Source organism: Arvicanthis niloticus, chromosome 9, assembly GCF_011762505.2.
Source record: "Arvicanthis niloticus isolate mArvNil1 chromosome 9, mArvNil1.pat.X, whole genome shotgun sequence".
Lineage (NCBI taxonomy): Eukaryota > Metazoa > Chordata > Mammalia > Rodentia > Muridae > Arvicanthis > Arvicanthis niloticus.
This window is the reverse complement of record NC_047666.1, coordinates 83736870-83751590: the sequence shown is the minus strand read 5'-3', so window position 1 is coordinate 83751590 and position 14721 is coordinate 83736870. Positions and strand designations below refer to the sequence as shown.

The 14721-nt window shown below is 42.9% G+C and overlaps 1 protein-coding gene across 19 annotated transcripts in view; it reads right to left on the bottom strand.

Moving 5' to 3' along the window:
- Positions 1-14376, bottom strand: part of Ppfibp1 (PPFIB scaffold protein 1) — a 140053-nt gene extending 125677 nt beyond the window's left edge. For 9 of the 19 annotated variants that reach the window (XM_076940892.1, XM_076940903.1, XM_076940894.1 and 6 more), the window contains exon 1: positions 14184-14373. The gene's annotated coding sequence lies outside the window, so the exon portion shown is untranslated. Of the gene's footprint in view, positions 1-14183 lie in introns of all 19 variants that reach the window. The other 10 variants (XM_076940886.1, XM_076940891.1, XM_076940893.1 and 7 more) reach the window with 3 other exon arrangements.
- Positions 14377-14721: the final 345 nt, after the last annotated feature.

Below are 14721 nucleotides of genomic sequence, written 5' to 3'. Positions count from 1 at the left end.
ATATTCTTTTTAACCTCCTCAGGCACTGCATGTTTGCACCTGCCTAAAAACCACACACATTTATACATAAATAAAATAAAAATTAAATCATTAAAATAAATAAAAGTTAGATAAGAAAGCTAGATAAAAATATGTGTAACATATAGAGGGCAAATAAGTAAAAACCATGAGCTAGAGTTATGAAAAACAAGAAAAATAGTAATTCATAATAGATGGAGTGAGGCAACAGCATCAAGATACATGAAGTCTGTTGTAGATTATCCTGATGTTTGTATTCTGATGTTAATTCTGCTTCCTCAAGAGGGGTTGCCCTGCCCCCCCAACCACACCCCCCACCACAAGAACACTCAGGTGATCTCATGTGAACCTTCTCCCCATTTTCACTGGTCAATAAAGGCTAGAGCCTGTGAGAGGTCTTTAAGAGTGGGGGCAGGTAGAGAGGAGATGAGGATGAGAAGGGAAGGAGAGAGGGCAGAAGAAGAGGAGGAGAAAGCCATGATGAAGCAGAACCACATGGCCAGAAGAGACTGTAAGCAGTAAGGGGTCTATAGCTGGGGAATAAGTTAGCATAGTGTTAGCGCTGCCCGATCTAGGCTCATATCTTATATTTATAATAACTGGATTTTTATACAGGCTTATTGTGGTTGGAAATTCCAGCAACAAAGCCCTTAGTCACATAAGCACATCTGATTTCATCAACAGCAAATACATAAAAAAGGAAAGGTATCTTTTCTCCTGTAAAAAGCCCCAAATATTATCGAAGTGAGACTATCCCTCTGCTAATGGGAATAATAATTAGTTAATTCTGGCTAATTACAGCAATGTTAGCCAGGCCTTCCACACATTCCATCCTGTGAAAATGAGACGGATATAAAACTCAGAGAACGCTGACAGCACAGATGCTCATCAAAGCTGAAAATGAGCAACACGTTCCTTCTGCAGTCAACAGAGCACCACAGTCTGTTTGCAGACTTCGGCAATGCAAATGAAACGATGTTAAGTTGTATAAAAGTAGGAGTGAAATCATATATACTCAGAATATTTGACCTATGGCCTGATGATGATGCTGGGTTTTTGTTCTGTTCTCTTACTTTTCCTTCCTGGATTTGTCCAGGACTTTTAAAATTTTATTTTATTTTATTTTATTTTATTAGGGGGGGGGCATGTGGAGGGGTGGGGAGCTGAACATTAAGGATGTGTGCCACATATGTGCAGGGCCCACTGGCCAGAAGAGGGCACCAGATCCCCTGGAACTGCTGTTACAGGTTTTTATGAGCTGTCTAAAGTGGGTGCTGGAAACCAAACCCAGGTACTCTGTAAGAACAGCAAGTGCTCTCAACCACTAAGCCATCTCCTCAGCTCCTGATAACATTTTAAAAATTGGGTCTTGGCTGGATTTCTATGCTACTGAAATCTATGAGGTACATTCACTTTGTGATTACGAAAAAAAAATGAAATAACAATGTCAGGTATATAATGAACAATAGATGTAAACCTAAAAGTTCTCACACTTCTGCAGGTAGCACATAAGCTGCAGTTAAGGCTGTCTGTCAGGAACAAAGCGACTCTGTACTGAACTACGTCTAGCAAATTAGGCTTCTTAGTGTCAGAATAAAGGCTGCATGTCCCACATATCAAAACATATTTTGAAAATTCATAAACTGAAACCATTTCTATGAGGGGACACACCAAAATTATCTCCACAAAACAAACCAGTTGAGCAGGAAGTTACTAGGAACACCTTAAAAACTAATCATTGTTTTTACAGCTCTGAATAACAGCCAGATCCTGTTGGTACACAGTGTAACATAAACAAGGCATCTCCAGTGAGCCTGTCTGCTGCTGAACAGGACAACATGAAGCTCGGAGCACGTGGCTTTGCCTCAGCAAAATCACAAAATAACTCTTGGGGATTCACCCTCTCAAAGGCCTGAGGTCTCTGAGATGGTTTTCTCACAGCACCTGCTAACTGCAGCAAACGCTCTGTGCTCCACATCGGGCTTCATCTTCAGGGCCCCACAGCAGATATCTGAGGCACAAAGTCAGGATGGCCTTCCTCCATGGGATTCTTAGGCACATCTCCAGATTCTATCACAAGATTTGGTGGCACTCCCTCCAGTCCCCAGGTTGTGGCATAAAAATATCTGACATCATCAAATGTCTCCTTTGAGTCAAAATCATCTCCACTGCAAGCCGCTGCTACAGAAATTTATACTGTTATTGACCTCACTTGACAAATGGGCAAACAGAGCCCAAGATCCACAATTCTACACATCATGTATCTCCAGGTAGGATGCCTACCTTACATATCTTATTTAACTGAACCATCTTTCTACCCCCACGGAGCCAACAATGGACCTCAGCACATGTTGGTCTAAGAAACCTCATCACATATTTATTTACCTACTACTGGGGAAAATATCATGGTCTTCAACTAGCATATAATCTATCTGAATAAAGTAGGATATGGCCAGACATAAGCCATCTGTATTGTCTACTTTGGGGAAAAACAAAAAACTCTTCCCTCATCTGTAAAATAGAAACAATGCTTACATGGCCCTCATAATTAACTGAGATAGCACAACTGAAGTTCTCATTGTAAAGTACAATTCCAGAAACAACTAAGAACCAAAGGAGTAGCAACAAACAAGACTAGCATTAGAAGACTCAAAGTATCAAATGAGTTAGGCTGGGCAAGCTAAACACTTCACCTACATAGTAGCTGAGCATTTAAAATCTACACTATAGGTTACCTGATCGGTGGTACAGTTCTCAGGCTGAGCTCTGACAGAGCCTCTCAGCAAAGCTGCTTCCAGTGGGACTGAAGGGAAGACCGGTTTAAGCAAGAGAAGCAATAAGGAAGAAGGTTGGTGCCTGTCAAGCTTGCCACAGGTCAGTCCCTGTGCACAGGAGCAGCAAAGACAAGCTTGGAAAGAGATCAAGATCAGGGAGGTGACATACTGACATGGTTGTGACAATAGCCAGGCAAAATCCAAGAAATAATGTTTTCCTTAGAAAATAAGCAAGAGTTGCTACAAAGCATACCCTCAACATCCATGGTGAATCTCAGAATAAAAGGTGTACGTTCTGACTGGCTGGTGAAAATTCACTGAAAATAGAAAGATGCTTAAAGCTGTGTGACTGGAGGGAGAGATTTTACCAGTACAAAAGGTCAAGGCGCCATGTAGATATAAACTCCAACTTCTTTATCTCAGTGTCCAGCTCATCCTGTTCCCCTGTCCATCCTTCACCAAGGTAAAGGTCCACAGGAGATGGACCTTCTCTACATCTTAATTTCAGTAAGTAAAAAATTCCCAGACCAAACGCTGGCTAAAATTTCTTAAAGACTGTGTAGGACACATAACTATCCCCATGCGGTCTCTACCTCGGGATTACCTGTGTGAACACTCTGATGTAAGCCATAGCCAACACAGGCAGATAGCATACAGAGCATGAATACTCTGGACAAAACTCATGCCCCAGGCAAATGAAGGGCAGCAGGAGATTCCATCATGCTACTAAGAATGGCACATGATTTAAAACTTTTAAGTATTTATTTCTGGAATCTCTGATTTAATGTAGCTGGACCATGGGTGACTGCTGATAAGTGAAACAGCAAAATGCAAAGCCAATCCTAAGGAGACATCAGTGAACCACACTCTTATTCACTGGACTGCTTTAGTCTTCCACTTCATTATCCTGATGTCATCATTACAATGAATCTTCTGGAAAACCACAATCCAATGTCTTTTCAGCAAAAGCTCTGTGACTGGAAATAACTAGTTAAAATAGAGATTAACAACAACCTTTATCAAAACTAGTATGTAATGCAATGGCCTCAGCTTCACAGCTCCTTTCTGTAGAGCATTTCCTGGTGCACTGGAAGTTCTGCTTTAACCAGTATCTGAGTGTGGCACCAAACCCAGCTGTGTCTCACCACTTGGAATGCTCAAGTTTCCCCAAGAAGCTAGCCTGTGAATCATTAAGCCATTAAGTCTGGTTGTCTAAAAATTCCTCCGTCAAACAAGTCAAGTTTTCCTTTGTCTGATTTTTTTTCTTTTTGCTAACACTACTTTCCACTTCAATAAATTAACTGACCGCCTCAAGACACATCCTGGTAAATATGTCACTCTGTATTGTTTAGATGAGAGACTCCTGTCATTATTTCGAGTTTTTCCTCTTGAACAATAATCCCTGGAGCCAGCTCCTCTGTCTATGAATCTCCTTTCACTGCTTCCTACTGTACTGAAGACGGCCTGCAGAGAACTCACTCAACACTAACCCTTCCCCTTATATCCTCTCCATTTCCCTGAGTGCTTCCTTCAACCCCACTTAAAGAAGAGTTGTCTAGAATTCAAAATGAACCCACCACCCTCCGCCCAACTGTGTTTCTCCCGTCCTTCTCCCCCGTGCCTTGCACTTACTCCTTGGCCACACTTTCTTCAACCCCAGCTACTCACTATGCCATGCCTCTCCCATCAATTCCTTGAGGGAAGAGACAAAATGATCACCTGCAGCTTACCGTTCTCCATGTACTCCTCGATATTCCACCCTGGATGCCATCTCTCCCATGTACTCAAACTGCTCTCCCTGAGTTCACAAAAAGCCCTGGCAGACTCCCCAGTCTACTCTTGTAATGAGTCTGCTGCCTGCGAGCGTATGAATGGCCGAGACACTGGGTTCATCCCTTGCTTTGCCACCATTTTCTTCTATGGTTCATGCTCTAGCTCCCTTGGTAGTTTCTCTTTTGCCTGACCTCCCTAAGTGTCACATGTTCCCTCAAGGTTGGGTACTTGCTTCTCTTCAGAGTTCATCTACTTCAGCTTTTATGTAATGGCTCTGTGGAGATAGCTACCCACCTAGGAATTTGCCCATACTGCAAACTTAAATTTCTAACTTTTAGCTTAAAATCATCGTGTGGATAATATCAACCTACAATTCTTTTTTAAAAGATGTATGTATGTGTTTGTATCTCTGTCTATATGAGTACATGTACATGTGCTTCTGCAGGTGTGGACATGCACACAGATCAGAAGAGGACACTGATATACTCTCTATCACTTGCCACTTTTTTTCCTTTGAGGTAAGAGTCTCTCCCTGAACCTGGGGCTCCTCTTTCTTGGTTAGACTGGAATCCAGAAAGCCATGGCAATCCTTCTGTCTTGGCCCCTCTCAGAGCTGAGGTTATAGGCGCATGGAGAGATGCCAGTCCTGTTACATGGGTGCCAGGATACAAACTCCAGTCCTTGTGGTTTGAAAGCAAGCACTCTTAACCACTGAGCCGTCTCTCCAGGCCCCACCTAACAATACTTAAAAGCCTTTAATATACCACTTACAACGACAAACCAGAGTCAGGAACATGCCCTAGAACTCTACCTACCTTGCGTTAGTGACTAAAGATTAGCCCACTTTATAGTGTGGTCCCCTATCCCCACCGAAGCCAAGCTCACACAATCTGTATGACCTTGACAAAGTTGCTGAACCTTTCAAGGCCTTTGAGCCCTTGTGTGTAAAGTACACGTAATAGCAGTACTTTCTTCTATAGCAGATGCAGGGATTAAGTTAAAACACGTTAGATACTTATAAGTGTTGACGGTGCAGCAAGAGCTAGGTCAGCATTAGCTACTCTGATGGTACTGTTTACCTAAAAGCCTAGTGAGATGCTTATTATTTTATTAATTTATACAATGAGAACACTAATGTTAATTACTATGTATGAATTACAATTTAATCTTGAATTCCAAACAATCAGACTTAACTACCATGTTTCCCATTAAAATTCCATTTTTCTTGTATGCTCTTCTTGGTTAAGAGTCATTTGTTCTCTCTAGTCCTGTTCTCACCTATTTACTAGGAATACCCAGCGTGCTATTTCCAAACCCTTCTTTATGATCACCCTTCTCCACACCTTAAGGAAAAAAAAAAAAAAAAAAAAAAAAAAAAACCCAAGTGGGATCAGCTTGTCAGATATTCAATGAAATAATAACAAAATCTGTCACCAATCCAAGGCAGGTTGTTTGCCAAGAATAAAGCTATTAATGCTTCACAGACATTATCATGCTTAATCCTCATAACTACCCAACTACTCCCAGTTCATAAGCAGTTTAATTAACCAAAATCACAGAGCTAGTAAGGACAAGGGATTCGAATCTACAATCATCTGGCTCCAGAGCCCACACCCTTCATTCCTATGCTGTAGCTAATAAAATTTTCATAAGCACATCCTTTACTCTCTCAGAGTTGGAGAGCAGACTCCTGGGTGCTCTGGTTTAGGGAGATAGGACTGAGATGAGAGCTAAAGGAGCAGTAAGTAGGCAAAGAAGAGTTTACAGCTGGCCGGTCACTTAACCTCTCCACCTAGGTTAACTGAGAACCTAAATGGAGAGCTACCCCTTTCTTCAGGGTCCCTACAGCATGCTCCTTCCATAATAGCTATCATCTTTTCTTGGAAATCTATATACCAAACACGCCAGTGACCATCAAGAGATGGGCAGATGAAATCTAGTTTAGCAAATCCAGAATATCATCAACGTCTCAGCTTTCAATTAACTTCCCAGAACCCTGCCATTCTATGCCCTTGAGCTTCCTCCCTCTAGAGCCATTTTTTATCTTGATTCATTATTTCCAATGATTTCTAATCCTAGCAAAAAATCTCAACACAAACATCAATACTTACACCACTTTACAGACAGAAAGACTACCACTGAGAGATGGATGACTTGCCAGTCAAATAAGACAAGAGTTCTAGTTAAGTACCTATGGGGCTCTGACCTCACACTCTTTTTTTTTTTTTTTCTCACAAAAAAATAATATCTTTTAATTTTTAAAAAAAATGTCATTTTTTATTTTAAACTTAGTTAAGTCCACAAGCAACTGCAAGTCACTGACCTCTACATGGCAATGGGAGGGGCATGTTACCCTAGAGAGCCAAAGTCCCTAAGCAGAGAAAATGATCAAGAACTGTAATTCCATGTCTGGAAGGCTTCTCAGTTGTGCAGTCACACGCTGGTGAAGGTGGGGGATGGGAGAATATGAAAGGCTGACAGCAACATCCAAGCACTTGATTCCAAGGAAACAGTTACCCAAGTAACTTCACAGGTCTGGTCCCAGCAGACTCACTGGGTCAACCAGATAGTTTCCTGACTCATCATTTCCCTTTTCTCCTTCCCCTCCCCCACCCCTCTGCCCACGGCCAATCTAGAAGACAACCCACAGGCTCTTCCATCATTCGTAAGAAAAAAATAGAGCGTGTTCAAATTCCACTTCAAACAAAATTAGGTCTTCTACTGTGTACTGGCCTAAGAGACAGCATCTTAGAAAAACATAATGGCCGTAGGGACATTATTTGTTCAACTCTACCTATGCTGCTAAGTTCTTACATGATTAAAAACAGCAACAAAAACAGGTCATCAAGTTCCTCGTGTTTTCATGTTCTTCTAGATAAAGTGAATTCAGTATGATTTCCCTACTTAAAAAAAAGAAAGAAAATCCCATACAACTCTGGAGCAGCGCGATGATGATGTTTATGCAACGTTCTACAGCTGAAACAAGAGAGAAGCAAAAGCAATGTAATGAGCTTTCCAAGAGCTGCCTTGTGTCCTGTTTGCCTGCAGGACTCAGTCACTTCTCTATGCATAAAATCTTACCACTGAAAACAGCATCTTTTTAAAAATTTTTATTTTATGCTTTGACAATTTCATACATGTATACAATATATTTTGGTCATATCCACCACCACCCTACTCCCCTTCCCTATGCCCCGGGACACACCCCCATGCACACACATCCCCCTCTCTCATTATCATGTCATATATAGATGTTAGCTATTATGGATATATCATATATATGTATCGTATCATATATATATATATATATATATATATATATATATATATATACCATATCATATATGTGTATATATGGATAAATGTATATACCATATATATATGAATATATGGATGGATATATGTATATATGTATACCCATCCATCTCTCTGTCCAGTTAGTACTGCCTGTAGCCAATCATTGGAGCAATACACTAGAGGCCACATCCCCAAAGAAAACTGACTCTCCATTCCATGGCAGGCAATAGCTCCTCAGCTAGCACTGAGGCCTCCTGAGCCATTTCCTCTGAAAGCACCATCTTTAATCTTACTTTCATCTAACCAAGTTTGCCTTGTTATCAAAAACACATACACTACGAACAGCATACCCGCTTTCCTAAAGATGTGTGCTTTAATTAGATTGGTTAGGGAACAGTAAAAATACCCATTTACACTCAGACTAATGGGATATCCATGAAATTTACAACAACCCCCAAACATTATAGTGTCTGATCTTCCCCCTCCATGCTATACCTAAGCTGTGAGTCCTTGCCATAATGACTGGTACTCTGTGCAATTTAAGTTTATACAATCCTTGCATTCATGGGCATTTTCAGGTGTAGTGCTGTACAGAAAGCACTAAATGGTCTGTCTATTCTCAACTCCGTAAACTTGCCAACAAAAATAAAGACACGTGTGTGGGTTGGTCAAAATGTGAGTCATAGCAGGTTCCAGTGAGACACATAAGGCCAGCACAGGCACAAACTGTGAGGACAAACCCACCTGGCCCACATTTCAGAAACACAAACTGTTCAATGCATAGACTGTTCCACATTGAACTCAGACCCTCCCTCCTCAACGCAAAACTGCTTAACAAGCATGTAAACTTAAACCTTTTCAGAGAAGCCAATTTTAATCTAAAATTCAACTTTTTTTTTTTTTTTTTTTTTTTTTTTTTGGTGTTTTAGTTCCTTCTAAGTGGAAAATAAAACAGAAAAAGAATCCTCACCACTTTGTGTTCTAACAACAACATAATTACTACATGAAAAGGAAAAAAAATGGAAGTCTTTGAGTTCTGCAGGGCGGGTCAAATTATCTTAGGTTTTGTTTTGGTTTGTTTTGGTTTTGCCATGAGCTCTATTTAATAAAGCATTAATCTCTGTGATATATATGACAAAAGCTGCAGGGGTTTAATAGGCAATAGGTCCTAACATGCCGTGCAGTAAGTCTGAGGAGTCATACAACAGATGTGAACTGCATGAGCCCACAGAAGTTTTGGACATTTGATGATTGATTTAATTGTAATTCTAGGAACTTTTAGCTGCACCGAAGTGCTGGCCAGGAGACACTTGGTTTGCTTCATTTCTAAACATCACCTAGCACCAAAATGGAGCTTTAACTGTAATAACTTTGAATCTCTTATTTAAACTTATCTGTTTGACAATGGTTCTTCAAAATTCAAATTGTGGGGCTTGAGAGATAGCTCAGTTTGATTTCTAACATCCAGATGACAGCTCAGAAATGTCTGTAACTCCAGTTCTAGGTGATCCAATGCTTTCTTCTGGCCTTCCTTCAAGGGCACTAGGCATGTGGTGCACAGACATACATGCAGACAAAACATCTGTTCACATTAAATAAAAATGAATTGAGCTGGGTGATGGAGGTCAGTGCCTTTCATAATCAGGACTTGGGGGCAGAGGCAGATGGATCTCTTGAATTTGAGGCCAGCCTGGTCTGCAAAGCCAGGACAGTCAGAGAAACCCTATCTCAGAAATTAATTAACTAGTTAATTAATTTGCTTGTTTTTATTTGGGAAGGGGATAGAAATCTTTTTAATTAGGATTAGGACTTTCTGAAAGGGCTTACAATGGCTGCTGAAGTGTGATTCCCTCAACTTCAGAACTAAAAAGACTTTCTAGAAAAATCTCTGAAAATAAAGTGATTACATGATATTTTCTGTTCATGTTTTCCTTTTGACATTTTTAAAATACAGACTCAATTCTTAGGACTGGAGAGATGGTTCTGTTGGTAAAAATGCTTACCACAAAAGCATAAGGCCCTGAGTTTGGGCCTCACCTCCTACAGCAGCACATACCTGTAATACCAGGAGCTAGACAAGCAGAAAACCTCTGCAGCTTTTGAGTAGTGAGCCTAGCCAGACTTAAGAAGACACCTAACATCTGCCCTTGGCCTTCCACATGTGCACATTCACACACACACACACACACACACACACACACACACACACACACCAAAAAAAGAGTCAAGACATAGACCCAAGTATGAATGGATATGGAGACATTAACTAACTCCTTCATTCACTGTTTTGTAAAGGTAATTCAAAACAGGACAGAAAGATGTAGCATTTTTGAAAAGACAGAATGTTAAATAAGATTTTCCTTTAGTTAATTTCCCTTCAGTTAATCAGAATTTCCTTCTAATTCAGCTGTTTAAAAAATAGACACCTTAAAAATTGGAGATAAAAACCTCAAAAAGTCAATTTTAATGTAACAAACTGTTAGCATAATTTAGTACAAAATATAAGTAGTCCATGGATATAAAAGATTTTAAAAGAAGTCAGCTGGTCAGAGACAGAAGAAAATGTTTACTTTAAATAGAAATGAATTAATTGAGCTGGGTGACTGCCATCAATGCCTTTAATCTCAACACTTGTGATTTACCTCACATTGGTACAAAGAGTGACATAAAGACCACATGAGCTGCATGATGCTCCCTCAGTGACTGTGTTCTCGAGAACAATTTAAGACAACTTTCAGATTAGGCATGGTTAACTTGGAATCACACTGTAGCCTAGATTTCAAATTTCTTGTCCAACAAGACCAACTGACTCTTATTTTAATGTCACTATTACAATAGTAATAGTTGTTTAATCAAAAGGAATTGAATCAAAACCTATTCTCACCCTTCTTAAAAATTTTCATATCTTTTAACAATTCTCCTTTTTCTTCTTACTTTATTTATTTAGTGTATGTGTCCCACATATGTTATAAGGAGGCGAGGCCAGACAACTTGGGGGACTCCATTCTCTCCTCCTATCACTCCGTACCCTAGGGACTAGGCCTGGCAGCAAGCGCCTTTACCCACTGAGCTATCTCACTGGCCTTTCAAACTACCATCTTGGGGCCAGAGAGATGGCTCAGTGGTTAGGAACACTCATGGCTCTAACACAGACCCTGGGTTCTGTCCACAACACCCACGTGGGTTTTATAACTGTCTGTAACTGCAGTTTCAGGGATTCTGACATTCTCTTCTAGGCTCCCTGGGCACTGCACAGCATATAGGCAATAAGCCCATACACATGAAATGAAAGAATGAAAGTACCATGTTTTACTATACTACTTCTGCCCTCACAAACATGAACTGAACAAGAGAAATGGTATTTCAAATTAAGTTGTACAATAACTTATTGTGCACACACACACACACACACACACACACACTTTTTGCTTGACTATCTGGTCTTTGAGGTTCCATCTTTAACTGCATGTCATTGTCTAAATACTGTTATCAGCCAAGGCTATGCTACACAGTACCCATCTTAGTGCCCACAGGAATTCCACATCTCTTCCCCAATAAAAGAAAAATGCACTAGAAAATACAGTATATTTTACATATATCCATTGAACATAAATACCAAAATTTTGTCTAATATTATTGCTAAGCCATTAGCAATTTCAGTGCCTTAGTTCAAAAATGCAAACAAAAATTAAAATGTTCTGTTCCCATAAAGCACATGCTCCCTTTACAAAAAGCCTGTCCTTTCTGGGTATGATGGCACAAACATGTAATCCCAGGGGGAAGCAACAAGAACCAAAGTTCAAGGCCAGCCTGGGCAACATGGTGAGATCTCATCTCAAAGAAGAAAGAGGAGAGTAGAGACGGCCTTGTCATAAAGGTTGCTCTTCTTATGCCCTGTGGTGTTTAGTTATTCCAGGAACTAAGAACAATACTGTTTGAAAACAAAGCAAATAACACAAATGTCCTTCCCAGTTCTGGCTATAGAGTCGTCTTTTAAATTCCATTTTTAAAATCCTCTATGCCCACACTTCCTGACTTGGGCTTAAATGACATAATGTGATGACTTTCTTTCCCCAGCTCCTGGAAATGCCCTTTAGGTCAGAGTCTGGGATGCAACTTCTGACTAACAATAAAGTCCACTCCCACTTCCTCTAGACCTGGCAACAAGGGAATCCTCACTGCGGAGGAACCCCTGCCCTCAAAGAGGAAACTTGCTTCACTCAGAAACCTCAGCTATATGCTTTCTATTTCTTGCTCTAAAAGAAAGAGCCTTGAAACCCTGAGAGCCAGTGTTGGAATCAGTGTGCTCAAAGTTAATTTTCCCCCAGAAAGCCAATCACACTCAGTGACCCGTGCACAGAAAATCTCCGAGCAAGAAAAGGAGTTTGAAACAAGAAATAAAATCAGAATCCTACCAATAGACAATTTCTCTAGTTAACAAACAGACCTTTTGAGTTCCCCCTGGCACTGCTGTCAATTCTTACCAAAAGCAAGGGTTTGTTTTGGTCCCACGTGTTGGAAAAAGTCATATTCTCGCTATTAAGAGTTTGTATTCCATGCTTTCCATCACATTTCCCTGTTAAAACTCCTTTCCCAATCAGTAATGCTGGCACAGGCTTCTAACCCTAGGACTCAGGAAGCAGAGACAGGCAGATTTCAGTGAGTTTGAGGCCTGAGTGGTCTATACAGTGGTTCAGGCCAGCCAGAGCTACCTAGTGAAATCCTATTTTAAAAATAAAAAGAAATAAAATAAAATTTAAACTCCTTTCTCTAAAAGTGAACCCTGAAAACACAACTAACAGCCTTTCATTCAACCTTTTCTCAAGAAGCCTCAGGCAAAATCTAGATCGTCAGTGACCTTCCTAACTGCTCTGGTGAGTAAACACCAACAGAGTTATAGAACTGTGCCTTCAAGAAACCAGTTTCCCCACAAGCTACAAATATATCCAAGTGAATTTCTCACCTCCTAACTGGACTATGTAAAAGAATATTTTACACTGATATGCAAGAATAACACTGGTGTTCTTTTATTTAAACAATCTATGGTAGGATGTAAAGAAACTGAGAAAATATAAAACTATTTTTTCTTTACTGTCTGGGCAGATGATTCACAAATATTTGTGGCACTTTTAAATATTCCCCACCCCTGTTCCCACCTGCACATACACTTCCCTGCTGGTTCTGTAGCAGTGTAGGAGACTGGGTTGGACCCCATGTCTCTGAATGGCATTCTCTTGTAAAATTCGGAAACTGAGATTGAGGGTCTGAGCACACTTTCCAAAACTGGAGCTCTGCGGTATTATATAGGGAATCTGGGGTTTCACTACAGCTCCCTGACTGGAATCTGAGGTATATTATAGGGAGTCTGGGGTGCAGGGTCCCACTACAGTCCCCTGAATGAAGCCTGTGGTATTATTGTAGGGGTGTGGGGTCCCACTAAAATTCCCTAACTACAGTCTGTGGTGTGGTGGGGATTCTGGGGGTGTGGGGTCCCAGAACACTTCCCTGACTGGAGTTCTGTGGTATCAGAGTCTATGGTGTGGGGGTGGGGGTGGGGAGGATGAATATAAAAATGGGCTCACACTATCCTGAATAAATCTGTGGCCTGGTAAAATGCCCATAGTGTAAGACTGTGTGCATGTCCCTGACTAGAGTTCCATGGTACTAGGATTTTGGGGTGTTTGGGTGCCAGCACACTTCCCCGACTGGACTCTGTGGTGTGGTGGGGAGTCCAGGTGTGAGCTGGGAGCACAATTCCCTGACTGGAGGCTGTGGTGTGGTGGGGGTTCTGGGGCGTGGGGTCCCAGCACACTTCCCTGATTGGAGCTCTGTGATATCAGTCTATGGTGTGGTGGGGGGACGAGTGTGAGATGGGCTCACACTACTCTAGCTGGTGACTAGTGTGTGGGGGGTGGGGAGGGGGTAGGGAAGTCTGAGTGTGAGCTGGGAGCACACTTCCCTGGCTGCAGGCTATGTAGAAGAGTCTGGATGTGAGCTGGGAACGCACTTCCCTGACTGGAGTCTGTGGAGGGGAGTCCGGGTGTGAGCTGGGAACACACTTCCCTGACTGGAGTTCTGTGCTGTGGGGAGTCCGGGTGTGAGCTGAGAACACTCTTCCCTGACTGGAGTCTGTGGAGGGGAGTCTGGGTGTGAGCTGGGAACACTCTTCCCTGACTGGAGTTCTGTGCTGTGGGGAGTCTGGTACGGGAACCGAGGACCCAGATGAGCCCTTCCTGTCACCCCGAGGCTGCCCCCCACTCCCTAGAGATCCCCGGGAACGCGGGCGCGGGTCGCAGAAGGAACCGCCCGCGGCCGGCTTACCTGAGGCGGAGGGCCGCCGAGCTCCACAAGTTGCAGTTCCGCCTCCCGGCACGCTCCCGGCTGCCAGATCGCCGCTCTCCTCGCGGCCGCCCCCGCGCCCTACACGGCGACAGGAGCCGGGGCCGGAGCACAGCGCCGGGCTGACATCACCGCCGCCCAGGTGCCGCCTCCCCTCGGTCCTCCTCAGCCCGCCGCCCCGCCCCGCCCCCGGCGGGAACCAGCCCCGGGGGCGGGGGCGGGGCCTCGCGCCTGCGGCCCGCTGATTGGCCGGGCGGGCGGTCACTCCGAGGCGCCGCCGGGGCTCCCACATTCCTGGCGGAGCCCCGCGGAGCTGGGAGTGGGCGTCGGCGGGGAGCGCGGCCGGTCGCCTGCGGCTCGCGGGGCGCAGAGAACCGGCTCTCCGCAGCCGGGCGGGCCGTCGCAGCTCTTCCCGGTCGTCGGAAGCGACGCTCACCCCGAAAGACCGCCTCTGTGTCGCGGACCGGGCGGACGTGGCCGGCGGGGAGCCCCGCGGATAAAGTAAAGGCTTCGGAGGCCT